This window comes from Crinia signifera, chromosome 3 (genome assembly GCF_055691185.1).
Source record: "Crinia signifera chromosome 3, ASM5569118v1, whole genome shotgun sequence".
Classification (NCBI taxonomy): Eukaryota; Metazoa; Chordata; class Amphibia; order Anura; family Myobatrachidae; genus Crinia; species Crinia signifera.
In genome coordinates, this window is record NC_139219.1 from 336981312 (window position 1) to 336996090 (window position 14779).

General features: G+C 43.1%; 4 non-coding genes across 4 annotated transcripts; 1 reads left to right on the top strand and 3 right to left on the bottom strand.

The window, feature by feature from the left end:
- Positions 1-1780: 1780 nt before the first annotated feature.
- TRNAM-CAU (transfer RNA methionine (anticodon CAU)) lies at positions 1781-1852 on the top strand. The gene has a single exon. It is a non-coding gene; the product is annotated as a tRNA-Met (tRNA).
- Positions 1853-11948: 10096 nt separating this feature from the next.
- On the bottom strand, positions 11949-12022 carry TRNAN-GUU (transfer RNA asparagine (anticodon GUU)). The gene has a single exon. It is a non-coding gene; the product is annotated as a tRNA-Asn (tRNA).
- Positions 12023-12907: 885 nt separating this feature from the next.
- Positions 12908-12981, bottom strand: TRNAN-GUU (transfer RNA asparagine (anticodon GUU)). Its single transcript has one exon. It is a non-coding gene; the product is annotated as a tRNA-Asn (tRNA).
- Positions 12982-13891: 910 nt separating this feature from the next.
- Positions 13892-13965, bottom strand: TRNAN-GUU (transfer RNA asparagine (anticodon GUU)). The gene has a single exon. It is a non-coding gene; the product is annotated as a tRNA-Asn (tRNA).
- Positions 13966-14779: the final 814 nt, after the last annotated feature.

Consider the following 14779-nt stretch of genomic DNA (forward strand, 5'->3'; position numbering starts at 1 on the left):
AAAGAGTTTTAGTAAAACTGTTCATCCATTAAAGAACAAAGAAACACATTGGTACAAACACTAAAATGTGCTTCAATGGTTTCCTAAAAACTTACCTAATTAACTACTTTTAAGAGGAATTGTATCAGAGAAGTCTAGATATACTGCATAACAAGAGGTGGTTTTATGTGTTATACTGCATAACAAGAGGTGGTTTTAACTTGTCTACCTAAGGTTCTTCAAAATATGATCACAAGGTCAAAAATATCCCTTGGTGGGATTAAACCACAAACCTTTGAGATAGAAACCAAATGTGCTGACTGATTGTTCCAAGTCAACAAAATAAGACTAGATTCAAGTTAGTACCATAAAAAAATTCCTAGACATATATTTAATAGTCATTATTTTAAAGAGCTTTTGTAAGATTCTTTATTTACTGAAGAACAGAGGAGAAACATTGGTACTTTCTGATGAAGAGTGAAGCTTTCAGGAGCTTCTGTGACTTAAGATCAGGAACACTATACCACAAGAGGTGATTTAATGTTTTAACTTGTCAACATCTAGTTCTCCAAAATGTGACCAAAAAGTCGATTACGTCCCTGGGTGGGATTGAACCACCAACCTTTCGGTTAACAGCTGAACGCGCCACAGAGACCCCTCTAAAGTTGTATCAAATTAGTGATCTAAAAATGATTTATTGAAATATGTGTAAAATGCCAACATCTGGAGATCTTTTGTAAAACTCTTCCTCCATTGAAGAACAAAAAAACAAATTGGTACTTTCTTGTCAAGAGGTAAGCTTTCAGGAGCTGAAGCTGTTTATATGATTAGCAGAGTGGCGCAGCGGAAGCGTGCTGGGCCCATAACCCAGAGGTCGATGGATCGAAACCATCCTCTGCTATCTTTGTTTTTTTTATAATTATTTGTTGATTAAACCAATACAAAACTGAGATTAATATTTTGGCTCAGTTCTATCTTTTTTATTATGTTAAAAAAGAGTTTTAGTAAAACTGTTCATCCATTAAAGAACAAAGAAACACATTGGTACAAACACTAAAATGTGCTTCAATGGTTTCCTAAAAACTTACCTAATTAACTACTTTTAAGAGGAATTGTATCAGAGAAGTCTAGATATACTGCATAACAAGAGGTGGTTTTATGTGTTATACTGCATAACAAGAGGTGGTTTTAACTTGTCTACCTAAGGTTCTTCAAAATATGATCACAAGGTCAAAAATATCCCTTGGTGGGATTAAACCACAAACCTTTGAGATAGAAACCAAATGTGCTGACTGATTGTTCCAAGTCAACAAAATAAGACTAGATTCAAGTTAGTACCATAAAAAAATTCCTAGACATATATTTAATAGTCATTATTTTAAAGAGCTTTTGTAAGATTCTTTATTTACTGAAGAACAGAGGAGAAACATTGGTACTTTCTGATGAAGAGTGAAGCTTTCAGGAGCTTCTGTGACTTAAGATCAGGAACACTATACCACAAGAGGTGATTTAATGTTTTAACTTGTCAACATCTAGTTCTCCAAAATGTGACCAAAAAGTCGATTACGTCCCTGGGTGGGATTGAACCACCAACCTTTCGGTTAACAGCTGAACGCGCCACAGAGACCCCTCTAAAGTTGTATCAAATTAGTGATCTAAAAATGATTTATTGAAATATGTGTAAAAGTCCAACATCTGGAGATCTTTTGTAAAACTTTTCCTCCATTGAAGAACAAAAAAACAAATTGGTACTTTCTTGTCAAGAGGTAAGCTTTCAGGAGCTGAAGCTGTTTATATGATTAGCAGAGTGGCGCAGCGGAAGCGTGCTGGGCTCATAACCCAGAGGTCGATGGATCGAAACCATCCTCTGCTATCTTTGTTTTTTATAATTATTTGTTGATTAAACCAATACAAAACTGAGATTAATATTTTGGCTCAGTTCTATCTTTTTTATTATGTTAAAAAAGAGATTTAGTAAAACTGTTCATCCATTAAAGAACAAAGAAACACATTGGTACAAACACTAAAATGTGCTTCAATGGTTTCCTAAAAACTTACGTAATTAACTACTTTTAAGAGGAATTGTATCAGAGAAGTCTAGATATACTGCATAACAAGAGGTGGTTTTATGTTTTAACTTGTCTACCTAAGGTTCTTCAAAATATGATCACAAGGTCAAAAATATCCCTGGGTGGGATTAAACCACAAACCTTTGAGATAGAAACCAAATGTGCTGACTGATTGTTCCAAGTCAACAAAATAAGACTAGATTCAAGTTAGTACTGTGAAGATACGGGGTTCTTCAATCACTCAGACACCGAGCAGATGAAACCAAAATATGGTTTATTTTTATCACAGCACACACATGTAGATGAAGACAGGAAAAAGATTCAAATGGTAGCATAAAAACATCCGGGTAGCAAAGTCCTTGTAGCATCACAGTCCAAATAACGAAACTATCACTTATTCCACACAGCAGTGATAGCAGATAAGTCCACACGATACCTAGACAGAGCATAACCTCTTAGTCCAGGACAGTCCATCAAATTCTCTCTCTGGCTTGTGTGCCAGTCATTTTAAAAACTTCTAAATTCCCACGCGTCTCCATACCATCAGTGGGCTTGCACTCAATCTCTATTGGTGGATTCAAGTCAGGTTTATCCCCCCTCCCAGGTACTTCTGCTGCCCCCCCCCCCTGCTGGGTCAGGCCCCAGAAAGTCTGGAAGGGGCCAGAGATATGCAGAGCAGTGTCAACACAAGATACAAAACACAGTCTGATTACATTATGTCCTGATTACCCCCTGTGAACATTTCCTGTTGATAGCAGGGGAATTGGATCACCCCCTGTGAAGATTGTCCCTCAGCTACCACCCTCCTGTGATAGCAGGAACAAAAGTATGGTAATTGGACATAACCTTTTGGTGAATTCTTTCCTGGGTATTTCCTGTCCGACCATATTTGCTTAACAGCATCTAATACTATGGTACACACAGATATGGGGGATAGAAACATCTGCAGTGAACAAGAGACCTAAAATGTACATTAATTACTGTGGAGTTCTATAGCCTAATACTATATGATCTGGAAATACACACAGACTTGGGGGATAGAAACATCTATGGAGAATAAGAGGGTACAGACGGACTAAAATAGTACATTAATTACTACACCTAATAAAATATCATAATTACAGTCTTACGGTCAGTTTGCTAACCTCACATTCCTTCCCCTACTATTTTAGTTCCTGTACCAAGTTGTTCTGGAACCAATAACAACCTGTAGTGGGATGCAGAGCAGAGAATCTGAGGTTTGGATCTACCACCTGAGTCCCACAGAGTGACATCATACCAAACCCATCTTGTAAAAGGCGGCTGGTTTGCAGAAGCAGCAAGGGCAATATCACAATATAAGTTATGCATGTTAACTAACAAGTGAGTTAGCAATCCCCCATCCTCAAATGTTGGGTACCCCCCCTCTGCAACATCGTAAACTTTCACACCGGGCACACCTATAGGGTGTGCTAATATTTTTGCCTCTGGCACAATGGGGCAGGGAGCAGTTTCCACCTCCCCCTCTTGCCCAAGGAACATCTGCCAAACGGCAGCCCAATATCGGAGCTCTGGCCCTGGCACTTCCGCCACTCTGTCACATCCTTCCTCCCTCAAACCCAAACTAGGGGCATGGCAATTTTCACTATAGCATTTGGTCTCAATGCCCAGGGCTGAGAAGGGACCCTCCATCAGGAACAATTCCGCTGGTGGCTGCAGGGCAAGCTGGTCCACGGCCAGTCCTACCCCCTCAAAAGCCTGGGTCTCACCTGCCGCTTCCTCTGCGCAGTCCTCAGTCTCCAGGATAACCACGTTCCCCAGCTGAATATGCTGGGCAGCCTGAAGCACGACATCATCTGCGACTGGTATGCTTGTGGCCTGGATGTTGTCATATACTCCTCTAACCACGGTGATCTCCTCCTGGACGCAGTCCTCATAGATCCCCTGGCAGCAGGTTAATAATTCTGCATCTCCCACCTCAGCAAAAGGGAAGCTGTAGTGCAGCTCCTCCCGGGGTGCCTGGCTCAGAGGCCTCACTTCCTTCACGTTGGGGATAACCTCCCCCTGCAGAGAACACTGAGCAGCTTCCTCCCTAGGATGGGGGAGAAGCAGTTGCAAACGGTGCCTTTCATCACGCCCCCTGCGACACTGATCTTGCCATGCTGGGGTATCCAGGAGCCCGCGATCAATCGCCTCTTCCTCTGCCACCACGAAGCACTCCTCCAGACACTGCAATTGTTCCCACACACTCAACTGTGCACCGAAATGGAGGATCCATGCCCGATAATCAGCAAATGCATTTGTAGGATCTCCCTGATCGTGAAGGATCTGCTGAAGGATTACCCCGCGAGTGCAGGATTGGATGGGTATACCTTGCAGCTGACATTCTGCTATCAGCTCCTCCATACTCATTTCTTCAAGGGCAGTTAGGGGCCCCCCTGACAACGACCCTTCTCTTGCGGTAACAATTAATTCCGTGGCAGACCCCTCGGTTGTCTGCCCAGATTGCAGTAGCCCCCTTCTAAACCTTTCCTCTGGTTCTATCTGGGGCATCAATTTATTCTGGACTTGTCCTTCAGCCTCAGAATATTGTCCTCTTTGTAGCATCTGGGTAACTGTAGCAATCACTTCCTCTGTAAATTCTACAAACTCTGGCTCCCCCAGCAGATTCCACGAGGTGGCCTCACCTTTACAGTGCAGGAATGCATCCCCCAGGTAACACAACTTGTCCTGTATGCTGGATACTCTCCACCCGCTGATCATCTGCTGAGCTTCTTCCCAGTACTCCCAGATATACTGCATTTTTCTGACAATAAATAACAGATCCGGCTTCCCAGCCTGCCGATACACTGAAGAACCTCCATCCCTGAGCTCCTCTGCTTCAGGGGTCTTGAGGCATGGATTTTCTTTCCTTGGAAACATTTTCCCTTTCCACAGGAATGACACCTGCTCACTTGCTGAACATCACCTTATTGCATTTTCCGTTTCCTTACATACGGTCTGATCCTCTGTTCTCTGTGCTTTCTGTGCTCGATGGTTGGTGTCTGAATGATCCCACTGTCGCTGCCGCCAAATGTGAAGATACAGGGTTCTTCAATCACTCAGACACCGAGCAGATGAAACCAAAATATGGTTTATTTTTATCACAGCACACACATGTAGATGAAGACAGGAAAAAGATTCAAATGGTAGCATAAAAACATCCGGGTAGCAAAGTCCTTGTAGCATCACAGTCCAAATAACGAAACTATCACTTATTCCACACAGCAGTGATAGCAGATTAGTCCACACGATACCTAGACAGAGCATAACCTCTTAGTCCAGGACAGTCCATCAAATTCTCTCTCTGGCTTGTGTGCCAGTCATTTTAAAAACTTCTAAATTCCCACGCATCTCCATACCATCAGTGGGCTTGCATTCAATCTCTATTGGTGGATTCAAGTCAGGTTTATCCCCCCTCCCAGGTACTTCTGCTGCCCCCCCCCCCCTGCTGGGTCAGGCCCCAGAAAGTCTAGAAGGGGCCAGAGATATGCAGAGCAGTGTCAACACAAGATACAAAACACAGTCTGATTACATTATGTCCTGATTACCCCCTGTGAACATTTCCTGTTGATAGCAGGGGAATTGGATCACCCCCTGTGAAGATTGTCCCTCAGCTACCACCCTCCTGTGATAGCAGGAACAAAAGTATGGTAATTGGACATAACCTTTTGGTGAATTCTTTCCTGGGTATTTCCTGTCCGACCATATTTGCTTAACAGCATCTAATACTATGGTACACACAGATATGGGGGATAGAAACATCTGCAGTGAACAAGAGACCTAAAATGTACATTAATTACTGTGGAGTTCTATAGCCTAATACTATATGATCTGGAAATACACACAGACTTGGGGGATAGAAACATCTATGGAGAATAAGAGGGTACAGACGGACTAAAATAGTACATTAATTACTACACCTAATAAAATATCATAATTACAGTCTTACGGTCAGTTTGCTAACCTCACATTCCTTCCCCTACTATTTTAGTTCCTGTACCAAGTTGTTCTGGAACCAATAACAACCTGTAGTGGGATGCAGAGCAGAGAATCTGAGGTTTGGATCTACCACCTGAGTCCCACAGAGTGACATCATACCAAACCCATCTTGTAAAAGGCGGCTGGTTTGCAGAAGCAGCAAGGGCAATATCACAATATAAGTTATGCATGTTAACTAACAAGTGAGTTAGCAATCCCCCATCCTCAAATGTTGGGTACCCCCCCTCTGCAACATCGCAAACTTTCACACCGGGCACACCTATAGGGTGTGCTAATATTTTTGCCTCTGGCACAATGGGGCAGGGAGCAGTTTCCACCTCCCCCTCTTGCCCAAGGAACATCTGCCAAACGGCAGCCCAATATCGGAGCTCTGGCCCTGGCACTTCCGCCACTCTGTCACATCCTTCCTCCCTCAAACCCAAACTAGGGGCATGGCAATTTTCACTATAGCATTTGGTCTCAATGCCCAGGGCTGAGAAGGGACCCTCCATCAGGAACAATTCCGCTGGTGGCTGCAGGGCAAGCTGGTCCACGGCCAGTCCTACCCCCTCAAAAGCCTGGGTCTCACCTGCCGCTTCCTCTGCGCAGTCCTCAGTCTCCAGGATAACCACGTTCCCCAGCTGAATATGCTGGGCAGCCTGAAGCACAACATCATCTGCGACTGGTATGCTTGTGGCCTGGATGTTGTCATATACTCCTCTAACCACGGTGATCTCCTCCTGGACGCAGTCCTCATAGATCCCCTGGCAGCAGGTTAATAATTATGCATCTCCCACCTCAGCAAAAGGGAAGCTGTAGTGCAGCTCCTCCCGGGGTGCCTGGCTCAGAGGCCTCACTTCCTTCACGTTGGGGATAACCTCCCCCTGCAGAGAACACTGAGCAGCTTCCTCCCTAGGATGGGGGAGAAGCAGTTGCAAACGGTGCCTTTCATCACGCCCCCTGCGACACTGATCTTGCCATGCTGGGGTATCCAGGAGCCCGCGATCAATCGCCTCTTCCTCTGCCACCACGAAGCACTCCTCCAGACACTGCAAATGTTCCCACACACTCAACTGTGCACCGAAATGGAGGATCCATGCCCGATAATCAGCAAATGCATTTGTAGGATCTCCCTGATCGTGAAGGATCTGCTGAAGGATTACCCCGCGAGTGCAGGATTGGATGGGTATACCTCGCAGCTGACATTCTGCTATCAGCTCCTCCATACTCATTTCTTCAAGGGCAGTTAGGGGCCCCCCTGACAACGACCCTTCTCTTGCGGTAACAATTAATTCCGTGGCAGACCCCTCGGTTGTCTGCCCAGATTGCAGTAGCCCCCTTCTAGACCTTTCCTCTGGTTCTATCTGGGGCATCAATTTATTCTGGACTTGTCCTTCAGCCTCAGAATATTGTCCTCTTTGTAGCATCTGGGTAACTGTAGCAATCACTTCCTCTGTAAATTCTACAAACTCTGGCTCCCCCAGCAGATTCCACGAGGTGGCCTCACCTTTACAGTGCAGGAATGCATCCCCCAGGTAACACAACTTGTCCTGTATGCTGGATACTCTCCACCCGCTGATCATCTGCTGAGCTTCTTCCCAGTACTCCCAGATATACTGCATTTTTCTGACAATAAATAACAGATCCGGCTTCCCAGCCTGCCGATACACTGAAGAACCTCCATCCCTGAGCTCCTCTGCTTCAGGGGTCTTGAGGCATGGATTTTCTTTCCTTGGAAACATTTTCCCTTTCCACAGGAATGACACCTGCTCACTTGCTGAACATCACCTTATTGCATTTTCCGTTTCCTTACATACGGTCTGATCCTCTGTTCTCTGTGCTTTCTGTGCTTGATGGTTGGTGTCTGAATGATCCCACTGTCGCTGCCGCCAAATGTGAAGATACAGGGTTCTTCAATCACTCAGACACCGAGCAGATGAAACCAAAATATGGTTTATTTTTATCACAGCACACACATGTAGATGAAGACAGGAAAAAGATTCAAATGGTAGCATAAAAACATCCGGGTAGCAAAGTCCTTGTAGCATCACAGTCCAAATAACGAAACTATCACTTATTCCACACATCAGTGATAGCAGATAAGTCCACACGATACCTAGACAGAGCATAACCTCTTAGTCCAGGACAGTCCATCAAATTCTCTCTCTGGCTTGTGTGCCAGTCATTTTAAAAACTTCTAAATTCCCACGCGTCTCCATACCATCAGTGGGCTTGCACTCAATCTCTATTGGTATATTCAAGTCAGGTTTATCCCCCCTCCCAGGTACTGCTGCTGCCCCCCCCCCTGCTGGGTCAGGCCACAGAAAGTCTGGAAGGGGCCAGAGATATGCAGAGCAGTGTCAACACAAGATACAAAACACAGTCTGATTACATTATGTCCTGATTACCCCCTGTGAACATTTCCTGTTGATAGCAGGGGAATTGGATCACCCCCTGTGAAGATTGTCCCTCAGCTACCACCCTCCTGTGATAGCAGGAACAAAAGTATGGTAATTGGACATAACCTTTTGGTGAATTCTTTCCTGGGTATTTCCTGTCCGACCATATTTGCTTAACAGCATCTAATACTATGGTACACACAGATATGGGGGATAGAAACATCTGCAGTGAACAAGAGACCTAAAATGTACATTAATTACTGTGGAGTTCTATAGCCTAATACTATATGATCTGGAAATACACACAGACTTGGGGGATAGAAACATCTATGGAGAATAAGAGGGTACAGACGGACTAAAATAGTACATTAATTACTACACCTAATAAAATATCATAATTACAGTCTTACGGTCAGTTTGCTAACCTCACATTCCTTCCCCTACTATTTTAGTTCCTGTACCAAGTTGTTCTGGAACCAATAACAACCTGTAGTGGGATGCAGAGCAGAGAATCTGAGGTTTGGATCTACCACCTGAGTCCCACAGAGTGACATCATACCAAACCCATCTTGTAAAAGGCGGCTGGTTTGCAGAAGCAGCAAGGGCAATATCACAATATAAGTTATGCATGTTAACTAACAAGTGAGTTAGCAATCCCCCATCCTCAAATGTTGGGTACCCCCCCTCTGCAACATCGCAAACTTTCACACCGGGCACACCTATAGGGTGTGCTAATATTTTTGCCTCTGGCACAATGGGGCAGGGAGCAGTTTCCACCTCCCCCTCTTGCCCAAGGAACATCTGCCAAACGGCAGCCCAATATCGGAGCTCTGGCCCTGGCACTTCCGCCACTCTGTCACATCCTTCCTCCCTCAAACCCAAACTAGGGGCATGGCAATTTTCACTATAGCATTTGGTCTCAATGCCCAGGGCTGAGAAGGGACCCTCCATCAGGAACAATTCCGCTGGTGGCTGCAGGGCAAGCTGGTCCACGGCCAGTCCTACCCCCTCAAAAGCCTGGGTCTCACCTGCCGCTTCCTCTGCGCAGTCCTCAGTCTCCAGGATAACCACGTTCCCCAGCTGAATATGCTGGGCAGCCTGAAGCACGACATCATCTGCGACTGGTATGCTTGTGGCCTGGATGTTGTCATATACTCCTCTAACCACGGTGATCTCCTCCTGGACGCAGTCCTCATAGATCCCCTGGCAGCAGGTTAATAATTATGCATCTCCCACCTCAGCAAAAGGGAAGCTGTAGTGCAGCTCCTCCCGGGGTGCCTGGCTCAGAGGCCTCACTTCCTTCACGTTGGGGATAACCTCCCCCTGCAGAGAACACTGAGCAGCTTCCTCCCTAGGATGGGGGAGAAGCAGTTGCAAACGGTGCCTTTCATCACGCCCCCTGCGACACTGATCTTGCCATGCTGGGGTATCCAGGAGCCCGCGATCAATCGCCTCTTCCTCTGCCACCACGAAGCACTCCTCCAGACACTGCAAATGTTCCCACACACTCAACTGTGCACCGAAATGGAGGATCCATGCCCGATAATCAGCAAATGCATTTGTAGGATCTCCCTGATCGTGAAGGATCTGCTGAAGGATTACCCCGCGAGTGCAGGATTGGATGGGTATACCTCGCAGCTGACATTCTGCTATCAGCTCCTCCATACTCATTTCTTCAAGGGCAGTTAGGGGCCCCCCTGACAACGACCCTTCTCTTGCGGTAACAATTAATTCCGTGGCAGACCCCTCGGTTGTCTGCCCAGATTGCAGTAGCCCCCTTCTAGACCTTTCCTCTGGTTCTATCTGGGGCATCAATTTATTCTGGACTTGTCCTTCAGCCTCAGAATATTGTCCTCTTTGTAGCATCTGGGTAACTGTAGCAATCACTTCCTCTGTAAATTCTACAAACTCTGGCTCCCCCAGCAGATTCCACGAGGTGGCCTCACCTTTACAGTGCAGGAATGCATCCCCCAGGTAACACAACTTGTCCTGTATGCTGGATACTCTCCACCCGCTGATCATCTGCTGAGCTTCTTCCCAGTACTCCCAGATATACTGCATTTTTCTGACAATAAATAACAGATCCGGCTTCCCAGCCTGCCGATACACTGAAGAACCTCCATCCCTGAGCTCCTCTGCTTCAGGGGTCTTGAGGCATGGATTTTCTTTCCTTGGAAACATTTTCCCTTTCCACAGGAATGACACCTGCTCACTTGCTGAACATCACCTTATTGCATTTTCCGTTTCCTTACATACGGTCTGATCCTCTGTTCTCTGTGCTTTCTGTGCTTGATGGTTGGTGTCTGAATGATCCCACTGTCGCTGCCGCCAAATGTGAAGATACAGGGTTCTTCAATCACTCAGACACCGAGCAGATGAAACCAAAATATGGTTTATTTTTATCACAGCACACACATGTAGATGAAGACAGGAAAAAGATTCAAATGGTAGCATAAAAACATCCGGGTAGCAAAGTCCTTGTAGCATCACAGTCCAAATAACGAAACTATCACTTATTCCACACATCAGTGATAGCAGATAAGTCCACACGATACCTAGACAGAGCATAACCTCTTAGTCCAGGACAGTCCATCAAATTCTCTCTCTGGCTTGTGTGCCAGTCATTTTAAAAACTTCTAAATTCCCACGCGTCTCCATACCATCAGTGGGCTTGCACTCAATCTCTATTGGTATATTCAAGTCAGGTTTATCCCCCCTCCCAGGTACTGCTGCTGCCCCCCCCCCTGCTGGGTCAGGCCACAGAAAGTCTGGAAGGGGCCAGAGATATGCAGAGCAGTGTCAACACAAGATACAAAACACAGTCTGATTACATTATGTCCTGATTACCCCCTGTGAACATTTCCTGTTGATAGCAGGGGAATTGGATCACCCCCTGTGAAGATTGTCCCTCAGCTACCACCCTCCTGTGATAGCAGGAACAAAAGTATGGTAATTGGACATAACCTTTTGGTGAATTCTTTCCTGGGTATTTCCTGTCCGACCATATTTGCTTAACAGCATCTAATACTATGGTACACACAGATATGGGGGATAGAAACATCTGCAGTGAACAAGAGACCTAAAATGTACATTAATTACTGTGGAGTTCTACAGCCTAATACTATATGATCTGGAAATACACACAGATTTGGGGGATAGAAACATCTATGGAGAATAAGAGGGTACAGACGGACTAAAATAGTACATTAATTACTACACCTAATAAAATATCATAATTACAGTCTTACGGTCAGTTTGCTAACCTCACAAGTACCATAAAAAAATTCCTAGACATAGATTTAATAGTCATTATTTTAAAGAGCTTTTGTAAGATTCTTTATCTACTGAAGAACAGAGGAGAAACATTGGTACTTTCTGATGAAGAGTGCAGCTTTCAGGAGCTTCTGTGACTTAAGATCAGGAACACTATACCACAAGAGGTGATTTAATGTTTTAACTTGTCAACATCTAGTTCTCCAAAATGTGACCAAAAAGTCGATTACGTCCCTGGGTGGGATTGAACCACCAACCTTTCGGTTAACAGCCGAACGCGCTAACCGATTGCGCCACAGAGACCCCTCTAAAGTTGTATCAAATTAGTGATCTAAAAATGATTTATTGAAATATGTGTAAAATGCCAACATCTGGAGATCTTTTGTAAAACTCTTCCTCCGTTGAAGAACAAAAAAACAAATTGGTACTTTCTTGTCAAGAGGTAAGCTTTCAGGAGCTGAAGCTGTTTATATGATTAGCAGAGTGGCGCAGCGGAAGCGTGCTGGGCCCATAACCCAGAGGTCGATGGATCGAAACCATCCTCTGCTATCTTTGTTTTTTTATAATTATTTGTTGATTAAACCAATACAAAACTGAGATTAATATTTTGTCTCAGTTCTATCTTTTTTATTATGTTAAAAAAGAGATTTAGTAAAACTGTTCATCCATTAAAGAACAAAGAAACACATTGGTACAAACACTAAAATGTGCTTCAATGGTTTCCTAAAAACTTACCTAATTAACTACTTTTAAGAGGAATTGTATCAGAGAAGTCTAGATATACTGCATAACAAGAGGTGGTTTTATGTTTTAACTTGTCTACCTAAGGTTCTTCAAAATATGATCACAAGGTCAAAAATATCCCTGGGTGGGATTAAACCACAAACCTTTGAGATAGAAACCAAATGTGCTGACTGATTGTTCCAAGTCAACAAAATAAGACTAGATTCAAGTTAGTACCATAAAAAAATTCCTAGACATAGATTTAATAGTCATTATTTTAAAGAGCTTTTGTAAGATTCTTTATCTACTGAAGAACATAGGAGAAACATTGGTACTTTCTGATGAAGAGTGCAGCTTTCAGGAGCTTCTGTGACTTAAGATCAGGAACACTATACCACAAGAGGTGATTTAATGTTTTAACTTGTCAACATCTAGTTCTCCAAAATGTGACCAAAAAGTCGATTACGTCCCTGGGTGGTATTGAACCACCAACCTTTCGGTTAACAGCCGAACGCGCTAACCGATTGCGCCACAGAGACCCCTCTAAAGTTGTATCAAATTAGTGATCTAAAACTGATTTATTGAAATATGTGTAAAATGCCAACATCTGGAGATCTTTTGTAAAACTCTTCCTCCGTTGAAGAACAAAAAAACAAATTGGTACTTTCTTGTCAAGAGGTAAGCTTTCAGGAGCTGAAGCTGTTTATATGATTAGCAGAGTGGCGCAGCGGAAGCGTGCTGGGCCCATAACCCAGAGGTCGATGGATCGAAACCATCCTCTGCTATCTTTGTTTTTTTATAATTATTTGTTGATTAAACCAATACAAAACTGAGATTAATATTTTGGCTCAGTTCTATCTTTTTTATTATGTTAAAAAAGAGTTTTAGTAAAACTGTTCATCCATTAAAGAACAAAGAAACACATTGGTACAAACACTAAAATGTGCTTCAATGGTTTCCTAAAAACTTACCTAATTAACTACTTTTAAGAGGAATTGTATCAGAGAAGTCTAGATATACTGCATAACAAGAGGTGGTTTTATGTGTTATACTGCATAACAAGAGGTGGTTTTAACTTGTCTACCTAAGGTTCTTCAAAATATGATCACAAGGTCAAAAATATCCCTTGGTGGGATTAAACCACAAATCTTTGAGATAGAAACCAAATGTGCTGACTGATTGTTCCAAGTCAACAAAATAAGACTAGATTCAAGTTAGTACCATAAAAAAATTCCTAGACATAGATTTAATAGTCATTATTTTAAAGAGCTTTTGTAAGATTCTTTATCTACTGAAGAACATAGGAGAAACATTGGTACTTTCTGATGAAGAGTGAAGCTTTCAGGAGCTTCTGTGACTTAAGATCAGGAACACTATACCACAAGAGGTGATTTAATGTTTTAACTTGTCAACATCTAGTTCTCCAAAATGTGACCAAAAAGTCGATTACGTCCCTGGGTGGGATTGAACCACCAACCTTTCGGTTAACAGCCGAACGCGCTAACCGATTGCACCACAGAGACCCCTCTAAAGTAGTATCAAATTAGTGATCTAAGAATGATTTATTGAAATATGTGTAAAATGCCAACATCTGGAGATCCTTTGTAAAACTCTTCCTCCGTTGAAGAACAAAAAAAAACAAATTGGTACTTTCTTGTCAAGAGGTAAGCTTTCAGGAGCTGAAGCTTTTTATATGATTAGCAGAGTGGCGCAGCGGAAGCGTGCTGGGCCCATAACCCAGAGGTCGATGGATCGAAACCATCCTCTGCTATCTTTGTTTTTTTATAATTATTTGTTGATTAAACCAATACAAAACTGAGATTAATATTTTGGCTCAGTTCTATCTTTTTTATTATGTTAAAAAACAGATTTAGTAGAACTGTTCATCCATTAAATAACAAAGAAACACATTGGTACAAACACTAAAATGTGCTTCAATGGTTTCCTAAAAATTTACCTAATTAACTACTTTTAAGAGGAATTGTATAAGAGAAGTCTAGATATACTGCATAACAAGAGGTGGTTTTATGTTTTAACTTGTCTACCTAAGGTTCTTCAAAATATGATCACAAGGTCAAAAATATCCCTGGGTGGGATTAAACCACAAACCTTTGAGATAGAAACCAAATGTGCTGACTGATTGTTCCAAGTCAACAAAATAAGACTAGATTCAAGTTAGTACCATAAAAAAATTCCTAGACATAGATTTAATAGTCATTATTTTAAAGAGCTTTTGTAAGATTCTTTATCTACTGAAGAACAGAGGAGAAACATTGGTACTTTCTGATGAAGAGTGAAGCTTTCAGGAGCTTCTGTGACTTAAGATCAGGAACACTA